General features: G+C 37.7%; 2 long non-coding RNA genes across 2 annotated transcripts; one reads left to right on the forward strand and one right to left on the reverse strand.

Moving 5' to 3' along the window:
* Positions 1 to 8,236: 8,236 nt before the first annotated feature.
* On the reverse strand, positions 8,237 to 9,581 carry LOC104105970 (uncharacterized). The gene is made up of 2 exons (XR_011412312.1): positions 8,766 to 9,581; positions 8,237 to 8,626 (listed from the first exon to the last, which is right to left on the reverse strand). It is a non-coding gene; the product is annotated as an uncharacterized lncRNA (long non-coding RNA).
* A 13,067-nt stretch (positions 9,582 to 22,648) lies between these two features.
* On the forward strand, positions 22,649 to 22,961 carry LOC117281983 (uncharacterized). Its single transcript, XR_004512618.2, has 2 exons — positions 22,649 to 22,761; positions 22,904 to 22,961. It is a non-coding gene; the product is annotated as an uncharacterized lncRNA (long non-coding RNA).
* Positions 22,962 to 23,817: the final 856 nt, after the last annotated feature.

Raw genomic sequence — 23,817 nt, forward strand, 5'->3', positions numbered from 1 at the left:
ACGTAATATATAAGCCAAAAACGCCTCTTTTAGGGCATCTAACATATTGTAAAGAGGAGAAAAGCCACGACAAAGCTGGGGAACCACGGAAGTCATCTTGAGTTCTTATTTTTCCTTCTTTTATTGATTATTATGCACTCTTGTGAGTTATTTGATGATTGCATGAATATGAGTGGCTAAGAACCCTATTGTTCTAGGGTCATGGGTATACATGAATGTTGATGTTTGAAGTTTAATTTGACGAAATTGATTTTATCATATTGGGTTGTTTATTTAATTCTGTTTTTAATTATTTTGCTAAGTAGCTAACAGTGAAATACTATCTACGAATCTAGAGTTGAACTCGAAAGTGGGAACTCTAAATTGCATATAGAATTAAATAGAGCAAGTTCTTAAACCTGGGCATCGGGGAACGGATTCGCAATTGGGATAGACATATACCTAATTGCCTTGCTCGGTTGCAATACAAGAATTGTAAATGTGTGCTTGGTAATCTTAATTCCATAGACATATAGGTATTAAGTTAACTTGAATAGGCGAGTAAGGGTTCGACAGATTCTTATGAGTAATATCAACCCTGTCAACCAACAATCCAGATAAATCAATTAGTTATTTTAAGCTAAGAATGCAACATGATTGTTAGATAACTCGTGATCCCGGAATATTATCTCCCATTGATTGTCATTTAAAACTATTTAAATGTTGTGTTGATTTCTAGTAAGTCTTTACTTGATAGTCTTTAGGTAGTAAATTAGACAATTATCTATTTTATAAGAAATCGCTTGAATCGATAAGCTATTTGAGTTTGACTTAGTCAAAAGTTAATCATAAGTTTTCGTGGGAACGATACTTTATTCACTACTCTATTACTTGACGACCACGTATACTTGCGTGAGTGTGTTTGATCGCAACAGAATACTCGTGGTGTCCGTAAATTGGTTCGGATACCATGGTTATAAGGAAAGAAAGTTATGGTGTGGCCAGTTCATGAATCACTGGTTCAGCTAAAAGCCAACTAACTGACTAGGAATCCAACTAGCTTTACTTACCTTTTAGTGTAATTTACAGAGCAGTGACAGTGTCCTAATTAATCCCCTAATTTACAGAACATTGACATTGTCCTAATTAAACCCCAAGTCTGGTGTGAATTTGGAGGGCAGGCTACTGGGGAGAAGATGATAGACTAGTAAAGTCCTACTATGCATGAGCAATGCTGGCTTTAACAGTACGGTGGGTAAGGCATGTGCCTTAGGCCCCAATTTTGAGGGACCCCATTTTTAAAAAATAATATATACTTTATAGGTATTTAAAAAAATAATATGTAGTAGTGCTTTTGTGTTTTTTATATAAATGAAAAGAAAACCTTTTAAAGTAAATAAAGTAAAAATTTGACTTATTTAAAAATGATAGATGAATAATTTTTAATTTGAGTTGATTTAATAATTCTATTTTTTACTCCTTCTTTTCCAATTTTTCAATCTTATTCTTCATATTTCAGAACCTACATATCTTCTTTCTTTCTCTTTATTCTTGCTCACCTTCTTGAATTCTTTCTCCAATATTTTTTTCTTTCTCCAAAATTTTATTTTTCACCTTCTTTCTTAAAAAATTTATTAGTTCAAGTGTTCAATAATATTTTTAAGATTTTAATAGTTCTATACTTCTATTACTTTATAAAAAATATAGTATAGTTTTCAAGATTTACAGCAATAATTTTGAAGTAGACAAGCAACAACTAGATATTTTGGACTCAAAGTTTTCATTCTTCAAACTTTTTGAATCAGTAATCGGGTAATATCTTTGTAGTATTATTTTTATTTGGTATTTGGTATTTCATTAATTTTATTCCATACATATCATTTAAATTTTTTTTTAATTTAAATACTTAGGCCTCACATTTGACTTTTGCCTTAGGCCTCAAATGCCCTTGAGCCGCCCCTGTGCATGAGAAAGATCATTGACACATATCGTCTAACGTATATGTGATTCCGATACACCCTGAGCCGAGGGTTTATCGGAAACAGCCTCTCTATCTTTTGTAAGGTAAGGGTAAAGTCTGCGTACACACTATCGTCCAAGCAACATAGCTTTTACTCACGTTTACATCCCAATAATAAAAGCTTTCTGCCCTATGTTTAATATGTTCAAAGCCTTTTCACCTCTAAAAAATTGACCAGCAATATTTTACAATCATTCTTGCTTTTGCACTCATCTTATATTATTATAATTGCTTGTACTCTTCTTTTCATTATTATGCCGGTTTATATTTATGGTCGCCTTGCGGTGAGGACTATAGGAAGGGCCTGTAGCAAATGTCGATCAACCTGAACCAATATCAAAATCTGCACAAAAAATGCAGAGTGCAGCATCAGTAAAACCGACCCTATGTACTGGTAAGTGTCGAGCCTAACCTCGGCGAAGTAGTGACGAGGCTAAGACAAGGCACTCACATATAACCTGAACAGTAAAATCATGCTAGTGGCAACAATAGTAAATAAAGCAATAACGCAGAAATAATGGGAAGGGTACATACAGTGGGGGAATATAACATAAAGAGTGAGAATAATGATAAGACAGAATTAAACAGAAAATCCTTAAACGAATTGAGCAATTAAAACAGCAAAGGAAAACTGCACGACATCACCCTTCGTGCTTTTACTCTCAACCTCACCAAATAAATAAATAGAACGGCACGGCATCACCCTTCGTGCTTTTCACTCTTCCTCACAATATAAATAATGCACGTACGATATCACCCTTCGTGCTTTACACTCCTCCTCACCAATCACAAAATCAATAACAATGGATAGATAAGAGTATCACAAAGAAACCAATATTTTACCCATAATCAATAGCACAATGTAATCTCAACCTTGAATCAATATTCGATAGTTACCAAATCTTAGTAAAATCAGATATGAGTCACCCATCATTTCAAATAACTTGATAAGCATGTATAGTAGAATTTAAGGCTACAAAATAGACAAGAATAGAATTTCACTCGCATGCTATGACTTGACAACGACGCATAGATGCTCGTCACCTCACCTATACATCGTATTTAACAACCAAACAAGTAGCAAATGAACACATAATACCTATTCCCCCAAGCCAAAGTTAGACACGATACTTACCTCGCTCCGAAGGCCACTAAATTCTCAATCACAGCCTTTCCTTTGGGATTAACCTCCAAACCACTCATATCTATTCAAAAATGACTCAATAATATCAAACATTGCTAAACGAATCAACTTTAATGAATAATTACAGATTTTTCAAATTTTCCTCAAAAAAGTTGAAAATCGACCCCGGGCCTGCTTGGTCAAAACCCGAGGTTCGGACCAAAATTCATTTACCCATTTACCCTGAGCCCGAATAAGTAATTGGTTTTGGAATCCGACCTCAAATCGAGGTCTAAATCCCCAAATTTCCGAAATCCTTAGTTTCTACCCTAACCCCTAATTCTATCATGAACACTCTAGATTTTAGGTTGAATTCTTGTAAAATGAAGTAAAAGATTGAAAGAAACGAGTTAAGGAACACTTACCTATGTTTTGGGGAAGAAAATATCCTTGAAAAATCACCCTAGGCCTCCTATCCTTTTGAAACTAGAAGAAAAATGGCTGGAGTCCGAATTAAATGAACTCACTGCCCAGTGACCTTCGCACATGCGGTGCTTTGGTCGCACCTGCGCATCCGCACGTGCGGACAGGACATGCGCTCCTGCGGAAAAGGGCTGGGCCAACTGGGGCCGCACTTGCGAACAGGGTTCCGCTTCTGCGGTCTCGCTCCTGCGGAGAGAAGTCCGCATCTGCGGAAAAATAAAGTCCAGGCCTGGGTCGCACCTGCGGGGCTATCGCTCGCACCTGCGACCAAAGGCTCGCAGGTGCGGGCACACCAGATTTGGTGCATCAACAGTCTTGTTTAGGTTTGAACTCAACTCGCGCATCGCCCGAATGGCACCCGAGCCCGCGGGGCTCCAAACCAAGCATGCACGCAAGTCTTAAAACGCCATACGGACTTGCTCGCGCGATCAAATCGCCAAAACAACACCTAGAACTACGAATTTAGCACCAAATCAAATAAAATTCTCAAGAACACTTTAAAATTTCTATTATCTCAATCGGACATCCGAATCACGTCAAATCAACTCTGTTTCTCACCAAATTTTACAGATAAGTCTTAAATATCATAATGAACCTGTACCGGGCTCCGAAACCAAAATACGGACCCGATACTAATAATGCCAAATATTAGTCAATTCTTAAAAATAAATAATTTCCAAACTTTTAATTTTCATCAAAAATTCATAACTCAAGATAGGGACCTCCGAATTCGATTCCGGGCATAAGCCCAGGTCCCAAAATTTGATACAGACCTACCGGGACCGTCAAAGCATGGATTTGGGCCCGTTTACCAAAAATATTGACCGAAGTCAACTAAAATTAACTTTTAAGGCAAAAATTCTTATTTTCATTAGTTTTCAACATAAAAACTTTCCGAAAACTTTCCCGGGCTGCACACGCAAATCGAGAAAGGTAAAAATAAGATTTTTAAGGCTTAAGAACGTAGATTCGAGTTCTAAAATATAATATGACCTTTTGGGTCATCACATTCTCCACCTCTAAAACAACCGTTCGTCCTCGAACGGACATAGAAAAGTACCTGGGCTGGTGAAAAGGTGGAGATATCTACTCCGCATATCGGACTCGGACTCCCAAGTAGCTGCCTCAATAGGCTGACCTCTCCATTGCACTCGAACTTAAGGGTAACTCTTTGATCTCAACTGGCGAACTTGCCGGGATAGAATTGCCACTGGCTCCTCCTCGTAAGTCAAATCCTTGTCCAACTAGACAGAGCTGAAATCTAACACATGGCCTTTACTGTTTTGAGTAATATTGTACTAGATTAGCTTCTAAACATTAGATTTTCTTTCCCTAATCAATTATTATGCATTCAATCTTAATTTCTTCTTGTATTTCTTTATTTTTCATGAGTAGCTAAATTTTTAGCTAGGGTTGTGGCCCAACCCTAGTGTGGGTACTTAATGGGTGTTTGATTTAGGACTTATTTGTTATTGGATTAGTGATATTTAGCCTAGTTCTTGCTTGAATTCAAGAATTAATGGTTGCAAATATTGATTCACGCCTAATTAACTTAGTTTCTACTTGAGAAAGAGAGACTAAATCTAGAAAAACTTGACTAACAAGAAATTGGGGCGAACTCAAGAAATTGATTGCCCCAATTAAAGGGTTGAATCTAGAGATAGTAAGACCCGACTTGAGCATTTATCACTTGTTTTGTGCAATACCCATTTGGACTTGAGAAAGCCAAATTGGGCAAAATCACTCAAACTACCAAGAGGTATAGAGTGGGTAATTACGTGCGATTGCCATATTACAACCCCGACCAATCAAACTTGCCCTAGAGTTTACAACCTATTAGGTAACCACCTAGGTGAAAGTCATGACCCTAGATCTTTTATCATTTGGAAAACAACCAAAACCAAAAATATTATCTTCTAGTTTTATAATTGCAATCAATAGTTTAAAGTAGAAGTAGAAATAACAAACAAGAATGTGGAAGTGTAATCTAAGGTATATCATACAATTACACTAAGCATATACCTAATCCCAATTCTAATTCCCTGAGGATTCAACCCCGACTTGCGTTGGATTTTATTATTGCTTCGACCGCCTCATTACCTATATTTGTAGTGTGCGCTTGGGTGACATCAGTGATGACGTGCCATTTAAGAGTGTAAGGCACGAAGGGTGATGTCGTGCCATTTGAGAGTGTAAGGCACGAAGGGTGATGTCGTGCCATTTGAGAGCGCAAAGCACGAAGGGTGATGCTGTGCCATTTCAGTTATATTATCATGTGAGGAAAAGTATAAAGGACGAAGGGTGATGCCGTGCCATTCTTAATATGCATGAAGGATAATGACGTGCCATTTTATTTATATTATCATGTGAGGATGAGAGTAAAATCATGAAGGGTGATGCCGTGCCATTATTTTTATATTATCATATGTTCATGGCACGAAGGATGTTTCCGTGCAGGCGAGGACAAGACATATACATTATATTGTGATATCTTTTTGTTGTGTATACATTTATGCCTTTATCTTGAGCTGTTACTGTGTACCTATATTTTGTATGTGTCTCGTAGTCGTTGTTGCTTCCTGTGTGCCTCCCACTTTATTTCTTTTATTGTTATTGGCATTTCTCTCACCTAGTTGGTACTGTTATATGTATGCACGGTGAGAAAGAGATAAATGCACGAAGGGTGTTGCTGTGCCAATTGATTTGATCTACACACACACACACACACACACACACACACACACACACACACACACACACACACACACACACATACATATATATATCGGGTGAGAATGAAACAAGTGCACGAAGGTATTACCGTTCCATTCCATGTGATATGTTGAATATATTTCTCACACGAGGAAAGTTAAATGAGGTGTCACATGGTGACTTTTACTTGAAAGAATTATATTCGAAAGGTATTTACTTGAAAGAATTATACTCGCCTATTTACTTGAAAGAATTATACTCGTTTATTTACTTGAAAGAATTATATTTGAAAAAATTATATTCGTAAGATATTTATTAGAAGGAAGTATATTCGGGATATATTTAATTGTATGGATTACATTCTAAAGATTTTTATTTGAAAAACTTATAGATAAAAAAATATATATTTTGAAGGACTTGATTAATTAGCTGTACTTGTGTTTATTATTCGTTTGAGCAATATTAATGGTGTTCCTGTTGCCTTGCTGTTTATGTCACAAGTGGATTATTGTTTCCATCACTGCTATTTATTTTCTATTATTTTTGTATGCTATATTGCGCGGATTATTTAACTAGTTAGTGTCTTGACTGTACTTCGTCACTACTCCACCGAGGTTAGTCTTGATACTTACTGGTAGCCGACTGTGGTGTACTCATACTATACATCTGTATATTTTTGTGCAGAGCCAGGTATTGGAGATATCGGATTCGGGCAGAGATTAGAGTGTGATCGCAAGGATTCAAGGTAGGACTGCTTGGTCGTCGCAGTCCCTTGGAGTCTTTCCATTATATTGTACTATCAACTCTTATTCGAATAGTATTGTATATTCGATCCTTGAGATCATTGCATGTATTCGGTTAGAGTTCGTGACTCTGTATTACCAGTCTTGGGAGGTTGTTGTAATTATATATTTAAAAAAATGGCTCGAAATGAAATTGTAATCGGCTTACCTAGTTTTAGAAACTAAGTGTCATCACGACGCCTGTGGTGGAATTTTGGATCGTGACAAACTCGGTAAGGTACCATGTGAGATAATACTGTTGGCAAAGCTCATTATTATGAAAAACTCTCTCTTAGATATTAGTGTGAGGGAATCTAATACCTAAAACAATTGTTGGACAGAAAAAGTTAATTCCATACAAATCAAACCCACTATTGTATTTAAAGTTCACAATTCATGTACACTACTCAATCATATCATGGTATTAAAAATGTTTATTTTCACCCCCCCCCCCCCCCGAAAGAGATGTAAATCTCCAATATTAGATGTTATGTGTCTTTGTTAAATAAATGTTATTTCCTCTGTCTTAATTTATTTAACATACTTCATTTTTGAAACATTCCAATTTAGACGTCATTCTACCATTAGTATCATTTCAAACAGCATTCAGGAATTCAAATTAATTTAATTATATAAATTTCAAAATTTCATATAATATTTTCTGTATTAAACTAACTCTTCAATCACTTCTTTAATATTTTCTCTTACTACTATTAATATGATACATTACGACTTATTTGGATGATTGTTACTTATTGTATTGTATCGTATTGTTATTTTAAATACAATATTTATTTTATTTATTACTTAAATTTTATTGTACTGTATTTTGGCTAAAAATATCACTATATATATATATCAACAAATTTGGTGTGGTCGCATCGTTACCTTATTTCTCTCTCATTTTGCCCTTATTATTAAATAGTTATATCTTATCCTTTATCTTGTCTTTTTATATAATAATTTTATCTTATATCCTACTTTTTTTTTGTACTATTATAAGTTTATTCTTCATATTGTTGGTACGTGACATTATGAAACGAAACCAAACAATATAATCTATACAAATATTATATTGATCAAAATAATACAATACAATATAATACAAAAACGATACATGAAACGATATATAACAACTATCCAAACAAGTTATTAGTCAATTAATATCTTAAACCTTGTAACCAATCAAACCGTCATATATTGTGAAACACCTTACTAGAAGAATAGCAATTGCAAGTTCTTATAATGACAAGGCAAGAAGTCATTAGTTCAGCTCAATATAAAGCTGCTATATACAGGGTAAGATACAATTTGACAACTTAAAGACAAGGAAGGGTTAAATCTTGCTTAACAAACATTTTGTGGGTTAAACTACACCTGTCCTTAAAAGGATCATGTGATTTACAAAATCTCAAGGCATCCAAATACACTTTTAAAATGGCTAGCAGCTGCTCTTTCCAAGACCTTGATCTTTGTACAGAGGCAGACACTTCTGTCTAAAGGAACTAAAATATAGCAGCATTTTCCCTGAAAACAACAGATTACATTAAAATAAGCTAGAATCTCAAGATTTAAACAATAAAAAAGGTATAGAACATGGGAAGCAATTAATATGAAGTGAGTCATTGGCATTCTTTTTTACATTTTGGGGTGAAGAAGAACATACATTAATCTTCTTTAGCATGTCTTCTGATGTTACAATTATCACGATCCGAATCAAAGCCCAAGCACTTAAGAAACGCTTGTTTCGCTTGTCCAAAGTAATTGCAAGGGTGCTGCGGACGTACAAAAAGCTTGAAAATGGTTGCGTCCTTTTCTGCAGATCCATCTCTTTCCTGGGCTTCATCTGCCCTTGCGATTTCACGGCTTGTGCTAGCTTCAGTTTCCCTTTTAATATTTTGGTTTTGGTTCCGATTCTGGATTGTTAATACAAGATAATTATTACTCTGAGAAAACGATCTACTTACTGAAATGAAGATGAGACTCTTTCGAATTCAACAAAAGGACATAATCGCAATTGCTTGTTAGCATTTTCACAAAGATAAATGTCATCAGAAACACTAGGATACAAATAAACTTAGGTAACTGTCAAAAAGGGTTAATACAATATAACTGCTTAATAAAATACCAGACATTGTTTTCCATTTTTACCACTATTTTCAAATAACCTATAGTAGTAGAAAAAAAGTGCCCTTTCAATACACAGCAAAGTTGTTTTTGGCTGTGCTACAAGTCTCAGAACAATTAGGAAAAAGATCTATAGTACAAAGGGTCAACAGATTAAAATTTCATCAAAATATTAAAAAGTGGACATGCTGACAACAACCCAACAAAATATGTCCCTATACTTTTGGTAGCTATTGTTGAACAATAATTTATGTGAAGAAATGCCAGCTAATGCAAGCCAAACTCTGTTTAGGTGTGATAAGAAAATTTATCTAAATAATATCATATCCAAATTTTTTCTCTTCCTCTCAAACTCTCCCCGTTTTTTTTTTTTTCCTGAACAACCTACGTGTGGATGTGAATTAAGACCGTAACGAAGAAACATACTTTGTTTTCGTGTGACCTATAAGTTACAGGTTCGAGCAGTGAATATAGGCGACTCAATAAATATGGAGGCCTAAAGCAAAATTTCAATGAGATGCCTTTTTTTATATAAAAAGAAAAATTCATATATAATTTCATTTAAATTCTGTATTTCTAGTTTTTCATATGCAAAGTTATTAATAATTTTATCTAATCCATTTAATTTCTCTTGAGATATATACGATGTGAGACTGTATTAAGGTTTTAACCTTTATTGAGTTACTAATTAATAATCGAATCCTTTTTCAATTTATGGTCTAGAGAGTAATCCTACTTTTTTTACTATGAAAATTAGTAATTTCTCATTTAAAACACTAAATATTATTCTAAAAATAAATTAATATATAACCTGTTAGAAAGTTTTGGGGCCCCAAAAATTATGAGGCCCAAAGCAGGTGCTTTAGTAGCCTTATCCTTGGGCCGGCACTGGCCGTGAAATCAGTCATGATGCTTGCATCAGGGTAGACTACTTACATTATACCCCTTAGAGGTGCAACTCTTTCCCATACCCTACGTGAATGCGGGATGCTTCGAGCACCGGACTGCCTTTTAGCGAAGAAACACACTAAGGCAGTAGCGGCAGAGTCAAGATTTTCATTAAGTAAAGTCATTGGAGACTGACACCGCCTACCATATAATGCCTCATAGGGAGCCATCTGAATGCTCGACTGATAGCTGTTGTTGTAGGCGAACTTTGCAAGGGGCAAGAACTGATCCCACGATCCTCCAAAGTCTATAACACAAGCGCGGAGCATATCCTCCAAGATTTGAATAGTACGCTCGGACTGCCCGTCCATCTGAGGATGAAACGCTGTGCTTAACCCAACCCGCGTACCCAACTCGCGCTGAACTGCCCTCCAAAAGTACGAGGTAAACTGCGTACCTCGATCAGAAATGATAGACACGGGCACACCGTGAAGACGGACGATCTCACGAATGTAAATCTCTGCCAACCGCTCTGAGGAATAGGTAACTACCACAGGAATGAAATGCGCTGACTTAGTCAGCCTGTCCACAATGACCTATACTGCATCGAACTTCCTCTGAGTCCGTGGGAGTCCAACAACAAAATCCATAGTGATACGCTCCCACTTCCACTCAGGAATTTCTAACCTCTGAAGTAAACCACCAGGTCTCTGATGCTCACACTTTACCTGCTGGCAATTTAGGCACTGAGCTACATAGGCAACTATGTCCTTCTTCATTCGCCTCCAACAATAATGCTGCCTCAAGTCCTGATACATCTTGGCAGTGCCCGGATGAATAGAATACCGGGAACTGTGGGACTCTTCAAGGATCAACTCACGAAGTCCATCCACATTAGGCGCACAAATACGACCCTGCATCCTCAAAACTCCGTCATCTCCAACAGTAACCTGCTTGGCACCACCGTGCCAAACTGTGTCTTTAAGGACAAGTAAATGAGGATCGTCATCCTGTCGATCTCTGATGCGTTCAAACAAAGAAGACCGAGCAACTGTACAAGCTAGAACACGGCTGGGCTCAGAAATATCTAAACTCACGAACTGGTTGGCCAAGGCCTGAACATCCAATGCAAGTGGTCTCTCACCAACTGGAATATATGCAAGGCTACCCATACTGATTGACTTTCTACTCAAAGCGCTAGCCACCACGTTGGCCTTCCCGGGATGATACAATATGATGATATCATAGTCTTTCAATAGCTTCAGCTACCTCATCTGCCTCAAATTGAGTTCCTTCTGCTTGAACAAATACTGCAAGCTCCGATGATAAGTGAATACCTCATATGGCACGCCGTAAGGATAGTGCCTCCAAATCTTCAGCGCGTGAACAATGGCTTCCAAGTCTAGATCATGAACAGGGTAATTCTTCTCGTGAACCTTCAGCTTCCGTGAAGCATATGTAATAACCTTGCCACCCTGCATCAATACCGCAACAAGACTAATACGAGATGCATCACAGTATACTGTATAAGATCCTGAACCTGTGGGTAACACCAATACCAGTGCCGTAGTCAAAGCAGTCTTGAGCTTCTGGAAGCTCGCTTCACACTCGTCTGACCACCTGAACGGGGCACCCTTCTGGGTCAATCTGGTCAACGGGGCTGCTATGGATGAAAACCCCTCCACAAATCGACGGTAATAGCCCGCCAAACCCAGGAAACTATGGATCTCTGTAGCTGATGTGGGTCTAGGCCAGTTTTGGACTGCCTCAATCTTCTTAGGATCCACCTGAATACCCTCTGCTGATACAACGTGATCCAAGAAAGCAACTGAACTCAACCAAAACTCGCATTTTGAGAACTTAGCATATAACTGGTTGTCTTTCAGAGTATGAAGAACGATCTGAAAGTACTGCTCATGCTCCTCTCGACTGTGGGAGTAGATCAAGATATCATCAATAAACACAACCACAAAGGAATCTAAGTAGGGTTTGAACACCCGGTTCATCAAATCCATGAATGTTGCTGGGGTATTTGTCAGCCCAAATGACATCACTAGAAACTCATAATGCCCATACCGAGTCTGAAAAGCTGTCTTAGGAACATCGGATGCCTTAATCCTCAACTGATGGTAGCCAGATCTCAAATCAATCTTTGAAAATACCATGGCACCCTGAAGCTGATCATATAAATCATCAATCCTCGACAATGGATACTTGTTCTTGATGGTGACTTTGTTCAACTACCGATAATCTATACACATCCTCATCGATCCATCTTTCTTCTTTACAAACAACATAGGTGCACCCCAGGGCGAGACACTAGGTCTAATGAAGCCCTTTTCAAGTAAATCTTGCAACTGCTCCTTCAATTCTTTCAAATCTGATGGGGCCATGCGATATGGCGAAATGGAAATAGGCTGAGTGCCCGGAGCCAAATCAATGCAGAAATCAATATCCCTGTCGGGTGGCATCCCCTGCAGGTCTGCAGGAAATACCTCTGAAAACTCACGAACAACCGGCGTCGAATCTATGGAAGGAACCTCTGCACTAGAATCGCGGACATAAGCCAAATAAGCTAGACACCCCTTCTCGACTATATGCCGAGCCTTCACATAAGAGATAACCCTGCTGGCAGAATGGCCAAGATTCCCTCTCCACTCTAATCTAGGCAACCCCCGCAAGACTAAGGTCACCGTCTTGGCGTGAACATCTAGTATAGCATAATAAGGTGACAACCTATCCATACCCAGTATGACATCAAAATCAACCATGTCGAGAAGTAGAAGATCTACACGAGTCTAGAGACTCCCAAGGGTGACCACACATGAACGATAAACACGATCTACAACAATAGCATCTCCCACTGGTATGGACACATACATAGGAGCACTCAAACAATCACGGGGCACAACTAAATAGGAAGCAAAATAGGATGACACATAGGAGTAAGTAGATCCCGGATCAAATAGAACTGAAGCATCTCTACTGCAAACTGAAACAGTACATGTGATAACAGCGTCAGATGACTCAGCCTCAGGCCTGGCTGGGAAAGCATAACACCGGGGTTGGGCCCCACACCCTGAACTACATCCCTGGGACCGCCTCTAACTGGCTGGTCTCCACCTCTAATCGCCTCACCTCCACCTCTAACAGTCTGGCCTCTACCTCTGGCTGCCTGACCCCTGCCTCTGGCTGGCTGAGCAGGTGGTGCAGCAACTGGTGTCGGGACCATGGCACGCGAACTCTGATGCTGTGAGCTGCCCGTTGCTCGAGGGCAAAATCTAGCAATGTGCCTCGGATCACCACAAGTATAACATAAATTTGGCTATTGTGACTGCTGACCCTGAAGCTGGCCCTGTCGACCTGAATAACCACCCTGATAACTCTGGAGTGGAGGTGCACTAATAGGAGCTGGTGGTGCACTGTAGGCTAGCTAGTCTGAATAATGCATCTGAGGGCCACGACCACCTGAGGCACCGTGGGATGCCTGGAGCGCTGAATGAAACAGCCTGGGAGGATGGCCTCTACCAAAAGTACTCCTGCCTCTAGGTGAGGCACCGCTGAACTCACCGGAATGACGAGGTCTCTTGTCAGACCCCTGACCTCCTTGAGTAAGAACCAGTTCGACTCGTCTGGTGACATTAGCAGTCGCTTGAAAAGAAATCTCACTCCCCGTCTCTTTAGCCATCTGCAATCTGATAGGCTGAGCAAGTCCATCAATAAACCTCCTCACCCTCTCTCTCTTGGTGGGAAGCAGAAGAATAGCATGACGGGCCAAATCCACAAAACGGATCTCATACTGAGTAACAGTCATACTGCCCTGCAGGAGACACTCAAACTGACGGCGATGCTCCTCTCTCAATGTGATAGGCAGAAACTTCTCTATGAAGAGTTGAGAGAACTGGTCCCAAGTAAGAGCAGGCAACCTAGATGTCTGGTCAACAAGTAATCTCTCCACCATTTCTTGGTGGAACCAGTCATCTGAAATACAGCAAAATTGACCCCATTGGTCTCCACTATACCCATGTTCCGTAAAACCTCGTGACATCTGTCAAGATACTCCTGGGGATCCTCTGAAGGAGCACCACTGAAATGAACAGGAAAGAGCTTGATAAACCTGTCCAATCTCCATAAAGCCTCGGAAGACATAGCTAGCCCATCTCCGACCTGTGCTGCAATAACCAGCTGAACTAATCCGACTGGCTGAGCTGCTGAAGCCTAATACTGGGGAGCTATCTACTCTGAAGTGGGACTGGTGAGAGTCTGGGCTCCTCCCCCAGCCTGAGAGACTGTTGGTGCCATGGGAAATGCGCCAGTCTGGGTCACGCTCTCCATAAGGCCCACTAAACGGACCAAAGCGTCCTGAAGTACTAGGGTAGCAATGAACCCCTTCGGAACCTGAGCTGGTCCGGCAGGAACAGTCTGGGCTGGAACCTCCTCGTTAAGCTCTATTTGAGGCTCCATTGCTGGGGCTACTGCTCGGGCTCTAGGCTAAGCCCTGCCCCTGCCTCGGCCCCTGGCACGGCCTCGGCCTCAACCTCTGCCCCATGTAGGAGCTGCCACTGCTGGATGCTGCTCAGCTGAGGAAGCGATACGTGTTCTCGCCATCTACGAGAGAATAAGAGTAGAAGAGTTCAATCAGTATTGAGAAAGCAAAATCGCACGACAAAGAAGAATAAAAGTGAAACTTGTTCCTAAACTTCATAGCCTAGATAAGCACAGACGTCTCTGTGCCGATCCTCCAGACTCTACTAAGCTTGCTCGTGAATCGTGAGACCTAAGCTACCTAGTGCTCTGATACCAACTGTCACGATCCAAAATTTTTCACCGACGGGACCGTGATAGCGCCTAACATTTTACTTGCTAGGCAAGCCAATGTTAGAAAATTGTTAAACCAATTCCTTATTTCCATTCAGTAAATAACAATAATTAACTAAGATGAAATATAATATGTGCGGAATATCATAAAACTGTATTAATTACTACCACCCGGATCTGGAGTCATAATTAACGAGCATTTTAGAATTTACTACAAGTAATAGTCTGAAAGAAATACAACTGTCTGAATGAAAGAAAACACTAGGACATAAAAGATAAACGGGGACTTCAAGGTCTGTGAACGGCGACAGATCTACCTTGAGTCTCCGGATAGCAGACCAGTAGCAAATCTCGATCAACCTGAGCTGGTATCAAAATCTGTACAGAAAGTGCAGAGTGCAACATCAGTACAACCGACCCCATGTACTGGTAAGTGTCGAGCCTAACCTCGGCAAAGTAGTGACGAGGCTAGGACAAGACACCCACATATAACCTGAACAATATAATCATGCTAGTGGCAATAATAGTAAATAAAGCAATAACGCAGAAATAATGGGAAGGGGACATACAGTGGGGGAATACAACATAAAGAGTGAGAATAATGAAAAGACAGAATTACACAGAAAATCCTTAAACGAATTGAGCAATTAAAACAGCAAAGGAAAACTGCACGATATCACCCTTCGTGCTTTTACTCTCAACCTCACCAAATAAATAAATAGAATGGCACGACATCACCCTTCGTGCTTTTCGCTCTTCCTCACAATATAAATAATGCGTGCACGACATCACCCTTCGTGCTTTACACTCTTCCTCACAATATAAATAATGCATGTACGGTATCACCCTTCGTGCTTTACACTCCTCCTCACCAATCACAAAATCAATAATAATGGATAGATAAGAGTATCACAAAGAAATCAGTAATTTACCCATAATCAATAGCACAATGTAATCTCAATCTTGAATCAATATTTGATAGTTACCAAATCTTAATGAAACTAGATATGAGTCACCCATCATTTCAAATAACCTGATAAGCATGTATAGTAGAATTTAAGGGTACAAAATAGACAAGAATAGAATTTCACTCGCATGCTATGACTTGACAACGACGCATAGATGCTCGTCACCTCACCTATACATCGTATTTAACAACCAAACACGTAGCAAATGAACACATAATACCTATTCCCTCAAGCCAAAGTTAGACACGACACTTACCTCGATCCAAAGGCCACTAAATTCTCAATCACAGCCTTTCCTTTGGGATTCACCTCCAAATCACTCGTATCTATTCAAAAATGACCTAATAATATCAAACATTGCTAAAGGAATCAACTTTAATGAATAATTACATATTTTCCAAATTTTCCTCCAAAAAGTTGAAAATCGACCCCGGGCTCGCTTGGTCAAAACCCGAGGTTCGGACCAAAATTCATTTACCCATTCACCCCCGAGCCCGAATATGTAATTGGTTTTGGAATCTGACCTTAAATCGAGGTCTAAATCCTCAAATTTTCGAAATTCCTAGTTTCTACCCTAACTCCCAATTCTATCATGAACGCTCTAGATTTTAGGTTGAATTCTTGTAAAATGAAGTAAAAGATTGAAAGAAATGAGTTAAGGAACACTTACCTATGTTTTGGGGAAGAAAATATCCTTGAAAAATCACCCCAAGCCTCCTATCCTTTTGAAACTAGAAGAAAAATGGCTGGAGTCCGAATGAAATGAACTCACTGCCCGGCGACCTTCGCACATGCGATGCTTTGGTCGCACCTGCGCATCCGCACGTGCGGACAGGACGTGCGCTCCTGCGGAAAAGGACTGGGCCAACTGGGGCCGCACTTGCGGACAGGGTTCCGCTTCTGCGGTCCCGCTGCTGCGGAGAGAAGTCCGCATCTGCGAAAAAATAAAGTCCAGGCCTGGGTCGCACCTGCGGGGCTATCGCTCACACCTGCGACCAAAGGCTCGCAGGTACGGGCACACCATATTTGGTGCACCAGCAGCCTTGTTGAGGTTTGAACTCAACTCGCGCATCGCCCGAATGGCACCCGAGCCCTCGGGGCTCCAAACCAAGCATGCACGTAAGTCTTAAAATATCATACGGACTTGCTCGCGCGATCAAATCGCCAAAACAACACCTAGAACTACGAATTTAGCACCAAATCAAATGAAATTCTCAAGAACACTTTAAAATTTCTATTTTCTCAACCGGACGTCTGAATCACGTCAAATCAATTCTGTTTCTCACTAAATTTCACAGATAAGTCTTAAATATCATAATGAACCTGTACCGAGCTTCAGAACTAAAATACGGACCCGATACTAACAATGCCAAATATCAGTCAATTCTTAAAAACAAATAATTTTTAAACTTTTAATTTTCATCAAAAATTCATAAGTCAAGCTAGGGACCTCCGAATTCGATTACGGGTATAAGCCGAGGTCCCATAATTTGATACAGACCTACCGGGACCGTCAAAGTACGGATCCGGGCTTGTTTACCAAAAATATTGACCGAATTCAACTAAAATTAACTTTTAAGGCAAAAATTCTTATTTTCATTAGTTTTCAACATAAAAGCTTTCCGGAAACCTGCCCGAGTTTAAGAGCGCAGATTCGAGTTCTAAAATATTAGATAACCTTTTGGGTCATCACAGTTATTAAAATTAGTTTTTTTGTGTGTCTATAATCTATATATGGTGTTTGTGTATGTTTGATTTAGTTTCTTTTTATGGTACTGCTATGGGAGAATCCATTCAAATGGCACTACAAGAATTTAAGAACTAATGTCCACAATGGGCATGGGCGGCTCAACATATTTTGTGGACTAAAGCCAAATATTAATATGAACCTTTTTTTAATAATTTCTATCTTAAGTTAATTCAATTTTTTTAAAATAAAAAAAGAAGATTTAACCCAAATAGTCATCCACCTAATTTCTAAAATTAAAACTACCCGGCGGATATATATAAATATATATAAAATTATATATAGTCAATGTATAATCTATGTATATCGGCTAGAAAAAGTCCTTCAATTAGTAACTATTATTGAAAAATGAGGCCTTCAAAAATTGGGGGCCTAAAGCACTTGTCTTAGTGGCTTGTGCATTAGAGTCGGCCCTAACAATGGGTATGAATTTGATTGTATATAGAGAAAAAATGTGAAAATTTGAGGTTTTAATTTAACTTAGTCTCTAGGCATTTTTTTTTTTTTTTGAATGAGAAGGGTCTAAATGGAGCGAACGGATATTGAGGATTCAAATAGCCAGTGCATTTACCTAAGTCTTGGTAGCAGAGGACGAGGATTCAGATAACCCATGCATCTACCTAAGTCTTGGTAGCAGAGGACGAGGATTCAAATAGCCCGTGCATCTACCTAAGCTAGCGTTTGGCCATAGATTCCCAAATTTATTCTGAAAAATTTAATTTGGGTGAAGTTTGGTTTGAAAAAATATGAAACATGACTTATACCCACAAGTTCTAAAAACTATCACAAATACCCAACAATACCATTATCAATAACATTCATTATATTATCGTAAACCATAATCCTGAATATAAATAAATTTGATACAAAATTATCATTTTTAAAATGAACTACATGATACACTATCAGATGACCGAGAAGACGAAGCAACATCGTTACAAAATAATAAATGGTGAGCTCTTTTATAAAATACAAAAGTTTGGGTATTTTTAAAAAATATAATAGTGATATTTTGTCCCAAAACTAGCTATTGAGCTGGTTTTGGGATTTGGAATTTAACCAAATGTAAGCAAAATCTATGGCCAAATATGTGTTTGCCAAATAAAATCCAAGTTTATTTTGACAAAATCTATGGCCAAACGGTGCTTCTTGGTAGCAGAGAACGAGGATTCAAATAGCAAGTGCATCTACCTAGGTCTTGGTGGTAGAGAACACTGATCAATCTAAGTTTTCATATTGACCACAATCTAAGTAATAGCGAGAAACTTATCCAGGATTTAACCAACATATATAAATATTTGCACGTTTTTGTTTAATCACGATATGAATTCACTACAGTTAGGCCATCTCCAATCCTCCCCATTTCCTCGTAACGGGGGCAATTTTTACCATAATGAAGCTCCAACCCTCTCCCATTTTTGCCCCAAAAATGAGGGATGAATAGTGTTCCTTCAAATATGGGGTACACTATTCATCTCCCCCATTACTATTCATGCATATTTTATTATTATTTTATTATTTAACTCTTTTAATTTATCTCTTTATATATACCTAATTATGTTTATGTAATATCTTTATAATATTAATTTTATATCTTAACTGTGGCGTATAATTTTGATAAATTAATTTTCGTGTATTTATTATTTTTATGTAAAATTGTAAGTTAATTTTATTATAGTTATAATTGTACAAAAAATATATAATCATCTCAAAAAATGAATGGTGCAACTATAAAATATTAGATGTTGCTAAAATTGAAAGGCGCGAATATAAAATATTAGATGTTGCTAAAATTAAAAAGTGAAAATTGAAAATACATTAAAATTGGAAATACATGAAAATTGAAAATACATTAAATTAAAATACTCACGTTTTGCAATTGTTGTAGGACCCTCACGTTTTTTGGCAAAAAGAAGTGCTACATGATATAATGACTACATGTATTATACTACACAACATAATAATCGAGAATGAGCGTGATCTTAATGCACCAATTCAAGATGATTTGGAAGGTCCACCTCCAACAGTAGAAATGACAGTAGATGAAAATCCACAATTTCAAAAAATTTTAGCTCGACATAGTAGAATTAAGGACAAAGATGCTTATTTTGTACTTCGTAATGCATTGATAGATCATTTATGGGAGAATACTAGAGGTTGAAGTTGAATATTTATGTAGTATTTCGAATGAATTTTATCGTTATGTAATATGTATTTAATTAATCTTGTATCACAATGATTTTATTTTTATTTGAATTATTAGTTAATCTATAATAATTGCTTACAAATTATATTATTTAAAATTTTATGGAATTGTTTTAATGGAAATTACAAATTAATGAAAATAAAAGATGGAATTTTTTTAATGGAATTTAAAAAATAAAAATTGAAATGAAAGATAATAATATAATATAGAAGAGATTGAAGAATATAAAAAAAATATTTTCTTTTGGGGGAAACAATGGGGAAATGGTTGGAGTAAGTTGTCCCAAAAATGGAAAAATCCCCATTCATAGGGACCAAAATGGGAGTAAAGGTTGAAAATGCCCTTATGTATTCAACACTAACTGAATCAACTGTAGCACCAAGCTCAACATCTTGATCTATACACTTAATCACTTCAGTAGAGTATGTCTACGCTACCAGATTTTCTGCAGCAAAACTAGCACGCCTCCTCGCACTAATTTCATAGTTTTCTTCCTGGTTCTCTTCTGATTATGCTTCTAGTTTATGTGAATGACGGAATACTTTTTGCTGACCGCTAGCAGAGGTAAAAAACCGCCAAACATATTATTTAAGTTGTAAGAGTTGATAAAGGAACCTTCATACTGAACAAATACAGAAGGTATTTCAAATTATAGCCATTGTAGAACTACTTAAATGCATTCCTGCATAACGAAGATATTTCAAAAGATATAGAAGTTATTTCAAAAGATTTATGACATCTTGAGGTGATGTAAATTATTGTAAAAATTGTACGTGGTGCCCTATTTGGTCCCCTCATTTAACATATATCCATATTTTTAAAATTATTTAATCTATACCCTAATTTTAACAACTTCAGAAGCCTCTTCTTCTTCCTCTTGACCTATGCGCTCCTTTCTTCCTCATCTTCTTGTCTATCAAATTAACTTTTCAACTACTACTTTAATATATTCACTAATAAAATATGAAGTCAAATTAACAACTTAACCTACATTTGATTAAATATTGTCATAAAATAACAAAACAGAGTATTGTTATTGTTAGAAACCCTGTCAACAGAAGGTAAAACGTGGGCTTCTGCAAATTTTGCAATCCTTTATTTTGCAAGCTCGAGATACAAATCCAAATGCATCGAGAGCGCAACAGATACTCTCTAGTTCATCTTGTTATGTGTTTATCTCATATTGAATATACAGAAGTTCCAAATCCAGTATAAAAAACATAAAAAATTCCCCATGAGGTAAAGCCCGATGTGATGCCAAACCAGTTCTTAATTGCACTGAAAATTTAATTTGTCCTGAAGTTTGCACTACAAATTGAAGAACTTCAGACTAATTTGTCTGAAGTTTGCACTATGAAGTGAGGGGAAACTGAAGTTTGCCCTTGCACTATGAACTGAAGTCCCTCAAATTTGTACTACAAATTGAAGAACTTCAGACTCATTTATTTGAAATTTGCACTATGAAGTGAGGGGAAACTGAAGTTTGCTCTTGCACTATGAACTGAAGTTCCTGAAGTTTGCACTACAAATTGAAGAATTTCAGACTAATTTGTCTGAAGTTTGCACTATGAAGTGTTTTCCCTTGTACTATGAACTGAAATTTGCGTGATTGCCTTTGTAAGTCAGGCCAAACTTCAGGCAAAAATATCTGAAGTTTTGCTTTGATAAGGCAACACTTCAGGTAAAAAATTCTGAAGTTCAAACTTCAAATATAAATTTTTGCTACTTCAGGCCCGTATGCCTGAAGTTACCCGAAAAGTGGGTACACTTGCAATTTTTTTTGCAAAGCGAGTATAGGTTAAAATATGACTGAAAAACTAGTATAGATGCAAATTCTCCTAAATCTTCAGATCCCGCAACCATCGAGCACAACAACAACAACAGCCAACATTTGCACGAAATGTGCAGAAGTGTAGTATCAGTACAACCGACCACATGTACTGAGTAAGTAACAAACCTAACCGTAGGTTGAAAGTAGTGACGAGCTTCTACCAAGGTCGGGTCCAAAATCACTAGTCCACAATAGTCCATAATAACATAAAGCAAATAGTACCAGAAGAAACACAAAGATAAAAATACTCAACCGAATCATGATTTCAAAAATAATAGTTCTTCCTTTCAAATAAATTAGTGAAAACCCAAATCGTTTGCCGAAGTTGCCAAAAATATGAATAATTTGAGAACAGTAATTCTTCCAAAAATTATTTCAATAGTAAATAAAATATCTCATTTTCTTTCCCAGATAACCAGTGTAAAACAAATGCATCACTATGCCCATCTGTCAACATGTGTGAAAATCATGAATAATGTGATGCCGTACAGCATAAGAAAAATACATCTCTATGCATATATGTCATGTGTGCATGTCAATGCAATATATCTTAAAGATTGCACTCATGTACTCATAGTCTCAGAGTACTCAATATCATTGTGAGTACATGAGCACGGGCAACTCACGTGCTGCACGGACAATTCACGTGCTATAATATCATATCTGGATCCGCACGGACAACTCACGTGTTGCACGGACAACTCACGTGCTATAATAATATCTGGATCTGCACGGCCAACTCACGTGCTATAATAATATCTGGATCCGCACGGCCAACTCACGTACTATAATAATATCTAGATCCGCACGGCCAACTCACGTGCTGCACGGCCAACTCACGTGCAATAGTATAATATATAGATCCGCACGGCCAACTCACGTGCAATAGTATAATATATATAAAGCCAACATGGCCTGCTGCGGCGTGCAACCCGATCCCAAAAATTTCCTCCTTTACAGATTAGAGCTGTTGTTTATGCTCTCCAAAATACGAGTGGTCTTCCATGGCCCAAGGATTACAAGAAGAAGAAAGATGAAGATATTCTTGATTGGCTTCAAGCTATGTTTGGATTTCAGGTAGAGCAGTTTCCTTTTTGACTTTCACATTGTTATTTTTACTTGCTATTTCATACATCTTTTTGAGGTTAGAAAGTTTATCTCGGTTAGGATGGAAATATATGCTTTAATGAGCTCGTTTCTTTTGTCTATTGCTTCTCAGAAAGATAATGTTGCAAAGCAAAGGGAGCATCTCATTTTGCTACTTGCAAATGTACACATACGCCAGTATCCAAAGCCTGACCAGCAACCAAAGGTTTGGGACAAGATACTGCTTTCTGTTATTGATGAGTGATCAAAAAATTTCCTCAACTGCTAAAATATTCTTTTAGTTGAAATGATTGTCATACTTAGCAAGAAAAAATACCATTCTTCTATCTTTAATTGGATTCTTGGATTTGATTGCGTTGTTTGAATCTGCTCGCGTGCTGACAGTTAGCGACTACTAGATGTTTAGCAAAGTAACTCTCAGTGAGGACTTTGAGATTGTTAAAAAGATAATAGATTTTTATTATAAAAAAAAATAATAGATTTTTGAATTGCACTCTCACAAAAGCTCAAGGAGCAATTTTTTCTAGGTTGTTGTTTAATGCGATAGCAAGTTTTACTAAAGCTCAAAGAGTTATTCCACTTCTTTATATACTTATTTTGCAACATATGTTCTTTGTGACACCTGATTCTAGTTTTGCTGAAGAAATATGTATGTGCTTGAGAAAAAAAAACCGTCTTCCTTATATTGAAAAAAAATAAATACATTGAAAGTAGATGCCTGCTGTGTAGTTGTCTCCTTGCTCACAGTTTCTTAAGTCCCATAGCGCCATGTTTAGCAAATTTTGAACTTTGTGTACTATTTTCCATCTTTTGAGCTTTTGTTGATGTATCTTCTCAACAAGACCAGTAACCTCATTTGGCTTTTTAGAGCTTTTGGTTTCCTGATGTTATTTTGGCCCTCAAGAGAACAATAATTGGTTGCTGCAGTTAATGCTAGTGTAAGGATTGACAAGACATTTAACAATGCAGTTAATTCCATGCTCAAAAGAACATGTATATTAGAAAAACAGCTAATATACCTTAAAC

This window comes from Nicotiana tomentosiformis, chromosome 11 (genome assembly GCF_000390325.3).
Source record: "Nicotiana tomentosiformis chromosome 11, ASM39032v3, whole genome shotgun sequence".
NCBI lineage: Eukaryota > Viridiplantae > Streptophyta > Magnoliopsida > Solanales > Solanaceae > Nicotiana > Nicotiana tomentosiformis.